Source organism: Aplidium turbinatum, chromosome 3, assembly GCF_918807975.1.
Source record: "Aplidium turbinatum chromosome 3, kaAplTurb1.1, whole genome shotgun sequence".
Classification (NCBI taxonomy): Eukaryota; Metazoa; Chordata; class Ascidiacea; order Aplousobranchia; family Polyclinidae; genus Aplidium; species Aplidium turbinatum.
The window spans coordinates 36392010-36401791 of NC_137474.1; positions in this window are offsets into that span (position 1 = coordinate 36392010).

The following is a 9782-nucleotide window of genomic DNA, read 5'->3' on the forward strand; positions in this document are numbered from 1 at the left end:
TGTGTAGGCCTACTGTACATAAGTTGGTTAAATTGTCATGAAACTAAAGATGATTTTATTCATAAAGTTTTAACCAACTTAAAATGCGGCCACCCCAACTCAAAACATATTAAAAATGAAGGCAGGTAGCTCACAACAACAATATATAGGCCTACTGTGTTTCATGACAACAAGCTGCAGTTCACCTATCGGAATTAAGGCCTTATGTCTAGATATTTTGAAATTCAACGTGAGATCAGACAAGGCTGTGTGATGTCACCAGATCTGTTGAACTTGTATAGTGAAATGATTGATTGATTGAATCTTTATCCTCGAACTGGGGAAGCTTCTTGTAGAGCTTAATCCTGGCAGTTTTGCATAGCCTACTTGTAGAGGCTTTGAATCACTGACGCAGGCCCGGTCACCGAGATTGACAGAGTGAAGTTTCCGATTGTTGAAGTCTTGTTGCCAGGGAACTATTCCATCCATTAGATGCCGCTGAATTGAGAGCAGTCCTTCTATGCGTTGTTCAAGCGCACATCCCGATAGTCGAACCAGCGTCGCGTGATCTTGAAGCTTTTTTGTTCCTTGAAGCTTCTTCGATTCTTAGAGAAATAGAGGCATTGATGAGGGAGTTTTAGTGAACAACATCTCAGTAAACAATAGTCGCTATGCTGATGACACTGCGCTCATTGTGATATACCCGGACGGTCTACAAACAATAATTAACAAAACTTCAGACATCAGCGCAAAATATGGAATCCAAATTAATGACAAAATAACAAAATGCAAGACTACCTCCAAAAAAATGTCCTGAACCCCACTTTGCACTTCACCAGGGAGGCAGCACAATTTAACAAGTGTCTTCTTTTAACTATCTTGGTTCTCTCTTAACAGCTCTTCGTTCGCCCCGTTAGCTCAGTGGTTACGCGCCCGGCTCAAAATCAGTCAGCGCTGGTTCGACCCTCGGGGTGTGCGCTTGAGCAACGCATTTCATGACTGCTCTCCATTTAGTGGCAACTATTGAATGGAATTTTCCCCGGCAACAACGCTTCAACAATCGGAAAACTTCTTTCTGTCAATCTCGATAACCGGCCTTGCGTCAAAAGCCTCTACAAGTATGCGAAACTACCAGGAATAACCAATCAAGGTTTTGTCAGTCCGAAGATAAAGATTCAAAACCAGCCAACTAGCGGACCGCAGTTTCCCCCTCACCACACGACGCGGACGAAAAAGCAAGCGGGATGCCTAAAACCTACACCTACTGAGTTTTTAGCAGTTCTTTCAAGCATCGCCACTGCCGAGCTTCACCGCAGAGCTGTCACACTCTTCCTGGTTTGCCGGTCACTGGAGCGACACCACGCGCTCCACAGCTACATCACCAGACCGGCAATAAAGGAACACTTCAAACCGAGAAGCCCCTTTGGTCAACGGTTATACAAATTCGGTAATTTTTTTGCTTCAAAATTTCATTTTGACATAGTTTGTGATTTGATCAAGCTATTTGGTAAAAATTGCTTGAGAACAAACAGTTTGTTTGTGCAGAATAGCCTACGTTTAGGCTATATAAAATTTGAAGCGCGTAAACTGAATAAGGAGGCCTGCGCAATTGTTTCATTTGCTTCTACTTGAATCTATCATTAAAAATGAGCTGTTCACCCCCGAAAAATATTAAAAGAGAAAGCTAGGCCTATTTAGCTAAAACCAAAGTCCACAATTGCTTGACATCATTGTGCAAAATCTATCCTTTACGACGCAATAATTTGTGTAGTCAAGGTGGATTTATTGCCGCCACTGCCAAACTTCAACACAGGAAAAAAATCAATACCGTACATAAGCTACAATTTATTGCTCTTGTTTTTGCTGTTTTCGGTCTTTCAGTGTTGCAGCCCAGGATAAGTTGTTTGCATCTCTCAGATCAAACGCAAACATTGAAAGCATCTCTTAACCCAGGGGTTCCCAATCTGGGGGTCATGGTCCCTTAGTGGGCCATAAGCCTTTTTCAAGGGGGCCATGTAGAAATTTGAAAAATAATAATTTTTTTAATTTATCATCTCTAAGTCCATCCCAACACTATATAACAAAAGAAATAAATTAAAATTTAATAAAAATACTAGGCTAGTACATATTAATAAAAATACAGCAAAAACAAGCTCAACCATCTAACTACCGATTACTGTATAAACAAGTTTTTTTAATTAAAGTGACGCAAAAGGTTGAAAAAAATATGGGGGCCACTGATATTTCAAAGGGGGCCACGGTGTAAAACAGTTTAGGAACCCCTACCTTAACCTAACATTAAAATTCTTCACGTATCTGAGGTTCCTTTTTATTAAAAATTTTGTGACTTTCCTGTGTCAATGTTGTTCTCAGATTATTTAAAAAGTTGTTAAACTGCAGCTTAGAAATTTAATTAAGCAATCAGTTTGGTCATACAGTAGCATAATTTTTCAATCTATCACGTTACAATACGTCAAATCAATCTTCTGTCAAACATCGATTGTAAGACATGTAGGCTATATTATTTACGTATATTTATTTTTGGTTGTGCGCTACCAAGCAATGTGAAGGTATGGCTTTGCAAACAAAAAGGTTTCTTTGCCGTTAATGTGCTCAGTCGTGTAGAAATACGAGGTCTGATAATGATTAACTGCATTACTTCACAGTCGCTTAGTAAGACCGTCAAGAGCAACATGCCTCAAGATTTCGCAAGGTCTCTGGTTAAAGAAAATGCGAAAGAAACTATTATTTATTTTGTGTGCTGAAGACAAAAGTAGGCTAGAGTTGGTGCGAAAATAATAGCGTCATAAAAAATAAATTTAACAACACCCAGAAGGTAACAAAATACTATAACACAAGTCAGTTGCTTTTCATGTCCTTCAAGTACTGTAACAAGTGTAAAGGAGCAGTGGCGCTTGAGAGAAAGCGAAAGAAAGCGAGAAATAACTTTATTTGCCAATTAGTTTCTACGATAGTGTACCATAAGCTTACGTCACAATAACATACAATTCGAAAACATAGAGAAGCGCATCAGTATGCTTAGTGTTAAACAATTCACCATGATTAGCCATTTTCTTGAAATGAAGGTATTGATGCGAAAACGAAAATAGGCTATAATGTTGAGAGATGTTAGGGCTGCAATGAACTCCAGCCTACCACGGACATATACTTAATATAACGCAAATAGGCTAACTCAAGTTGTGCGGTAAAATAGATTTTAGTAATTCAAAAATAAGCTTATTGCCCCCTCTCAAAGACGAGAGTTTGTTTGATGTGGCATTTAAAACAGAAGGTATTGCGCCACGTTTTAAACTAAACATATTCCGTGTTTATTTCAAAAATGTTTTGAAATCATTCAAATTTATATCAAAAAACTGGAGGCTGTTTTTTCACTCGAGAAGTTTCAAATTACTGATTCATAAAAAAGCCTTAGATTATAGAAACAAAAAGTGGCAGTACTCAGCAGATGTTGTTTTGCATGGAAGTGACCTGAATTCAACAAGATTTAAATTTACATGATTCGGCCCTCTGCACAGTGTATGCAAAGTGTGTCTATAATTTGTTGTAATACTTATTAAGTTTGTGCTGCACTGTGTCAGACTATAGCCTAGTCCAATAAATTTCAAGCGGTGTTCCGCGAAAGATGGTCAGATGTTTTGCAAGAAATCTATAAGTTTGACTAGTGTTTCATGGCATAGCCTACTGTTCAAAAATCAAAAGAGCTTCGCGTTCGTCTTTCTGCAATTCCTGTCCAAATGTCAAGTTCGTACTCTTTCAAGCAGACCGAGATATCGCACTGAGAAAAACTGAAAGTGATTAAATTTTCGCTGTGTTGTATATTTTATTGCATCATTAACCATTATAAAATATCGTTTGGTGTTCTGCAAGATTAATTTAATGCATAAACTGTTCTGTGCCTCAGAAAAGGATGAAAAACACTAGCCAGTAACTGAAACTCAAAAACTATTCAAACAATTCGATTTGTAGACTTAGGCTAGGTCAAATGCCTTCAGCTCACTGCAAATTACGTGTCGTGCACATATTTGCTTATACACCATAAAGTTTGTTTTCAATTTCATGAGTTAATAAAAAAGTTGTAAAACCATTTCAAGCATTTCCATTTTGCAATAAACTTTTTGCAAATTAGCTTGTGTTCGGATTGATTAAATGAATAACTGCTAAATGCTACAAAGGCTGAAAACAAACAATAGTAGTCCAATAGCCTACAGCAGCAATATTGAATATTTTTTATTTTTGATCTTTTTCTTAAAGAATTAATATTTGACAAGTTACTTTTACGTAGATATCGCAGACAGTGTTAGACATCATCACTAAGTAAATACCTTGATGATTGGAAATTGTTTATTAACCATTCACAATGGAATGAATACGTTTTTGGACACAGAAACTACAAATAGAAGTTGTTAAAGCCACTAAGCCAGATTCTCGTAGTCCATTTTGGTTAAAAGGAACTAAGTGACTTTGATAACATTAACACCGATATGTGGTATCGCAAGTAAACAGTGCTCAGTTAAAATCCAAAGTAATTTATGAAGTTTGGTTGAAGTTGAGGTTATTTGAGCTTTGAAAGTTCAAATCAAGTAGCCATCGAAGTTCATATATTTAAGTTGTTGTTATGTCGTTTCGGTTGCGTTACATTTATCGAATTAAATTTCTGCCAGCGTATGTTCAAATCAAATTACTTTTGAGGCATGTTGCCGCGTGAGACTTATTTGCCAGATTAGGCTACACTTTTAATCAGGGTACTTTTGAATATATTTTTTAGTACATTTTTGCGTTAGCAGTTTTTGATGCAAATTTTCGCTTTCCTGTTTGAAATACTGTAGAATGTTAACTGCACAGGTGACAAAGTTTACGACCCTGGTTTACAAGGCAAGAACATAACACTGATTTAATTTCAATTTTAACGCAGTGTTAATATTTGTTTAGCGTTCACTCGAGTTTCTATTGTATGTTCTTCGAAAGAATATTGTTTAAATTCTTGGAAAACGCAGCTGATTTTCAATCAACTAAACTTTTGAAAATAGAACCAAATCATTTTGTACGTAAAAAGTTGGCAAAATTAAAAAATATTGATTCTTCATTTTAGTTTCTTTTGAGCATTGTAAAGTTAATTTATCGCTTATTACTTCAATAATTGCCAGCAAAAGCTTCAAGGCAGCACTTTTATGTGGACTATAAAATCGTACATGCGGAATCATGGCTTTGGTTGTTTGTGCAATGTTATAAACTTGTTTACTTGAGGTACGTAAAATTGTTCAGACTTTGCAGATCTCACGCATGCTCTGAACCTTATCAAACAAGCTTAGCCTCCAACTGTAGTCGACTTTACTGAATAGATTAAGTAGAATATCAGGAGCTGTTTTAGTAACTTTCATTAACCTAAAAATGAACCTAAACAAAATTGATTTTGTTTACGTAACAAAATTTGAATGTACAATTGAATGAGTAGGTCTACATCAAAACAACCACTGAATTGGATACGAAAACATGAATGATGAAAAGTTTTCTTTTGTCCTTGTGTCTTGTAGCCTATCCGTGATAATAGTGAACTTTTGAGCTTTCTTGTTACAGTCGTCTGACGCTAATTTTCAATAAAACAGGTGTCCAGTAGGCTACCATTTTTTTCCGACAGTACAAAACTAGATCTTAAAGATACATTTTTTGAAAAACCGAAATCATAGTTCAAAAAAAGTAATTGGCTGTGCCAGAACCAGAACTCGTACTGAAATATCACGTCACGCGAGCTTACTAGGAACACCTTGACTTTATTGAAAAAACTTTCCAGCAAAAAACGATCAGAACGCAGTTTAACAAGTCAGATGCAGCCTCATGTTAGACAAAAGATGAAGCTTTCTAGCCCCTCATTAAAACCAATCCACACGAAAGAATACTTCTGTTGTATATCTAGGCTACTGTGTAGGCTAATTAAACTTTTGTGAAGAGATGTTAGCTCAAGCTTTAATGTTGTCAGAAAACTATTTAAATTTGAAAACGTTTAAGTATTGACTTCTTAACACAAACAGCTTGAAAGGGAGCTCACTTTTTGATGTCACTTGTAACGTTTGTAGATAAGCTCAGTAGTCTGCAATTAGGCCATACACGCGCGTCAAAAGACAAAAAAGCTAAACGTTGTTTTTATTGTTTGAACAGATGGCGAAAACAATGTAGCAAACGTTCGAGTTTCACAGTTTTAATCGTTTTTAAAAAGCACAAAGTTTTTATGACACCATCATATCTTGTTAGGGCATTTTTATTTTGCTGGGAATGAGTAAACTACGGTATAGCCAATGTTACTTGGCATGCTCTTCCCAAATGGTTATGAAGCTGGACAATGACCGAGCTGTATGTTAATGAATGTGTAGTTTGGTGCCAATCCAAAAAGTGAAAAGCCAAATTTGAATTACCAAATACTCCTCATCATCATCAACCAATTTTGATTAAGCTTATAGACTATAGGCCATGAATTAATCTTCTTGTTGAGGGTGTGGCCTGCCTGAAAGCTACTTAGGCTACTAGGCTACTTGTTCAGCAACGCTTGATTGTCATCGACCTTTTGCTGGGTAAATGTTGATGAAACTAATAAACGATAGCCTATCACGCACATGGGAGGAAAGCTAATTAATCGTCAATTTCAATTAGCACACGTTTAAAATATCCTGACATACAGTGTAAATGTTAAACGAAATAATTCATTTTTTGTAAAGAATGCCCCAATGACTCAGTTGGACAAACGCCTGACTTTGCGCTTGAGCAAGGTTCCATGGTTTAAATTCTTCGGATCGCGCTTGAACACTACAGTATTCAAAGCAGCTCTTCACTCAGCGTCATCTAGTGGATGGAATAATTCACGGACAACAACACTTTAACAACACACGAAAACTTCAGTCAATCTCGGTGACCGGCATGTGCGCTTACGGTAGTTAGTGGTTCAAAGCTAAAGAACTTCCAGGATAAAGTTTTAAATGAGGCTTTTTCAGTCCAAAGACAAAAATTCCCATAGGCTACTAATCAATTTGCGTTACCAAAAACGTGTTATCATTTTTTGATGATAGGCCTACATTTATTATAGGGAGATCTTGAACCAATTACGTAAAATCTCTTGTAGTTAAAACCTAATGAAGCAGATTGGATGCGTAATTCATTTATAAATATTATTATTATAATCACTAGTCCTCTTCAAGCAAATTACCCAGGTTATATAGTAGGCCCAAAGTGGATTAACGTTAGCATTGGTATTTCGTCCAAGGTTGCCCGTGAATTGCATCTTCCAGGTTTTCCCAGACTATGCTCCTTATTTCAAGTAAACTATTAGACTGCAATCGTCGAACATACAGATTTAAATACAGCCTAGCACAGTGTCAATATTTATTAATGTTAGCGTTTTACAGTAAATGAAGAAGCAATGTTGCAACGGAAAGCTGCGTCATTTGAATAATGAACAATAAAAATCAAGGACATTTTCAATGTTCAGTTCAGCTCATTTTTACATCTGACCATCACAATCCAGACAGCCATTTTCTTTGGTCCAGATCTGGTAAAGATTTGGACAAGATGTAGTGATTGTCCGGGAGCGAAACAATAGGCTGGATGCCAAACATAGCAGAGGTATAGAAAAAAGTAAAAACGCAAAGCGCGCACGTTATAATGTGCTTGCGATTTAAATAGGATAATCGCTCTAAAATTTGACACGATCGTAGCCTACAATGCCTTGCACTTTCTTTTTGTGAGTGTCGGTCTATGAAGATAGCTTAGGCCTACAACATCTAGCCTTCGACTAGTCTTTGACTTGCATGAGAAAACTTTAAAAAACAATTAGGCCAGTTTCTTTCTCTAAGGACAAGCGACTTTTGAAGTGATTTTTATGCTTGAAGTTAGAATAGCATCGCACTCAATTTTGTTGTCAATACTGAAAAAGAACTTTCTGGATCATTTTTGACAAATTTCAAAACGAATTCAATATTTTGTTAAATCAAATACCGTTAGCGGCGCTCTTGTGCTTTTATTTAAAAGTTTAAAGAAATTTATTGCGAAGCTTCAACAACTTTTTTCCGTCCAAGTGTTATTGATAAGACTGCTGCGGCATAAATTTTCCTCTTCTTCAAAATAAAATAACTTTTTACTTTCATGGGATAATATTTTATTTTAAACTTCTGTAGAAACATAAAGGTAGTTAAATTCTTGTCTAACGACTTTTCGGATATCGATTGACTCGGGCTTTGCAAGTAACACAATGTACATGTATTTGAATTTATTGATGATATTGGACACCAAGATTCTTGTCTAACGATTTTTTGCGGCACTAATTGAACTCAGGCTGCAAAAGTAACAGAATGTATCCTGTTTATTGACGATATTGGACATGCATGTTAAAATTATATTATTTTTGTAAGTAGGCTATAACGACGTTACCTTTGGGACTAATAAGTTGCCTTCAATAAGCATGACCTTGAAAAAAATTAATTGATGAAAAATTTCGTGTCAAAAAGTTTTTTGTCGCGTAAAGCTTCTGTAGGCTAAATGGCTTGGTAACATATAGGCTAATGTAAACATATTTCCGCTGTGAAACCATTCCCTGTGATACTAACTTGGAATTGCTTTTTGTGGTGCATGCTAAACGGCAAAAACTTTTAAAAGGTCCTTTCCATAACAGTACAAATAAAAGTAAATTTGTTTCTGTTTTTGTCATTGAAGATAGAGTAAAGTGTTCCAAATATTGTGAAAATTTAAATAAAGTAGGTCTACTTTAGGATATTGAGCAAAAAAGATACTATGGCTGTTGCAATTGCTTGGTTGTTATATTTTAAACTTAGACCATGTTAAATTTAAATGCACAGTTACTCAGTAGAGACACCACATTTACAGTATAGCACGTGGGTAAACGTCGGCGAGTTGTGACATGATGGCGTAACGTTAAACATTGCCACTACGTTATTAGTAGGGCGACTTGTTGTCACTAAAGTTATTTTTTTGGTTGTACCAATTAATAAAAGAAATGTAGAACTAAAACTTCATGGTTGTGGGGTCAATATTTAAGAAGTTATATAGTTACCAAAAGTCACTTCTGTGCCTTTAGGTTTGTTTTCATTTGTTCGCTCACTTTATTTTACATACTTTTTTGCCTAATTCCTCTATTTATTTATCTTTCATTGCTATTGGAGACATGAATTTACATTCTATGTAATGCCAAGACTTTTAATACTGTATCATATGTACAGATTTTAGGTTGGCACAAGCCCATGCTTGTTCGCATCACGTGTATTCCTGAAAATTCGTAAACGTTAAGTAAGTTTTCCGATGAAGCAACTTGGGTTAACTACATTCATCCACTTGTTTTCTCTGCAACAGCTGAAGTGTTTGAATGACGTTGGTCTATGGCATTGCGTCAGTACATTACATGTTATGTTTGTTTGTTTGTTTCTATCTCTTTTTTTCTGGAATGGCAGGGAAGGACATGTGGGTAATAGTGCAAGCAATGCATTCTGTTAGCGCTACGGTAACAGCTTTTTATTCTTTATTTGGCAATACTGCCTGTTGCTTGGTTAGTTACTCTTTGTTTCGCGAATCATTTGCTTGTTACATCAACTTTTTCAGAAGATAAATTTCCAGGTAGCGTGAGCCGTGAGCCGGTATAGCGTACTGAGTTGTGCAGGCCTGGTGAGTTCTCAGTGATGTATTTGAGGTGTCGAGTAGGCGTATTGATAATTCTTCAGTAGCCTACTGCTGGTATGGGGTAAGTTGGGTCTTGCAATAACCTAGTTAGTTGGCCTAGGACAGTTTGC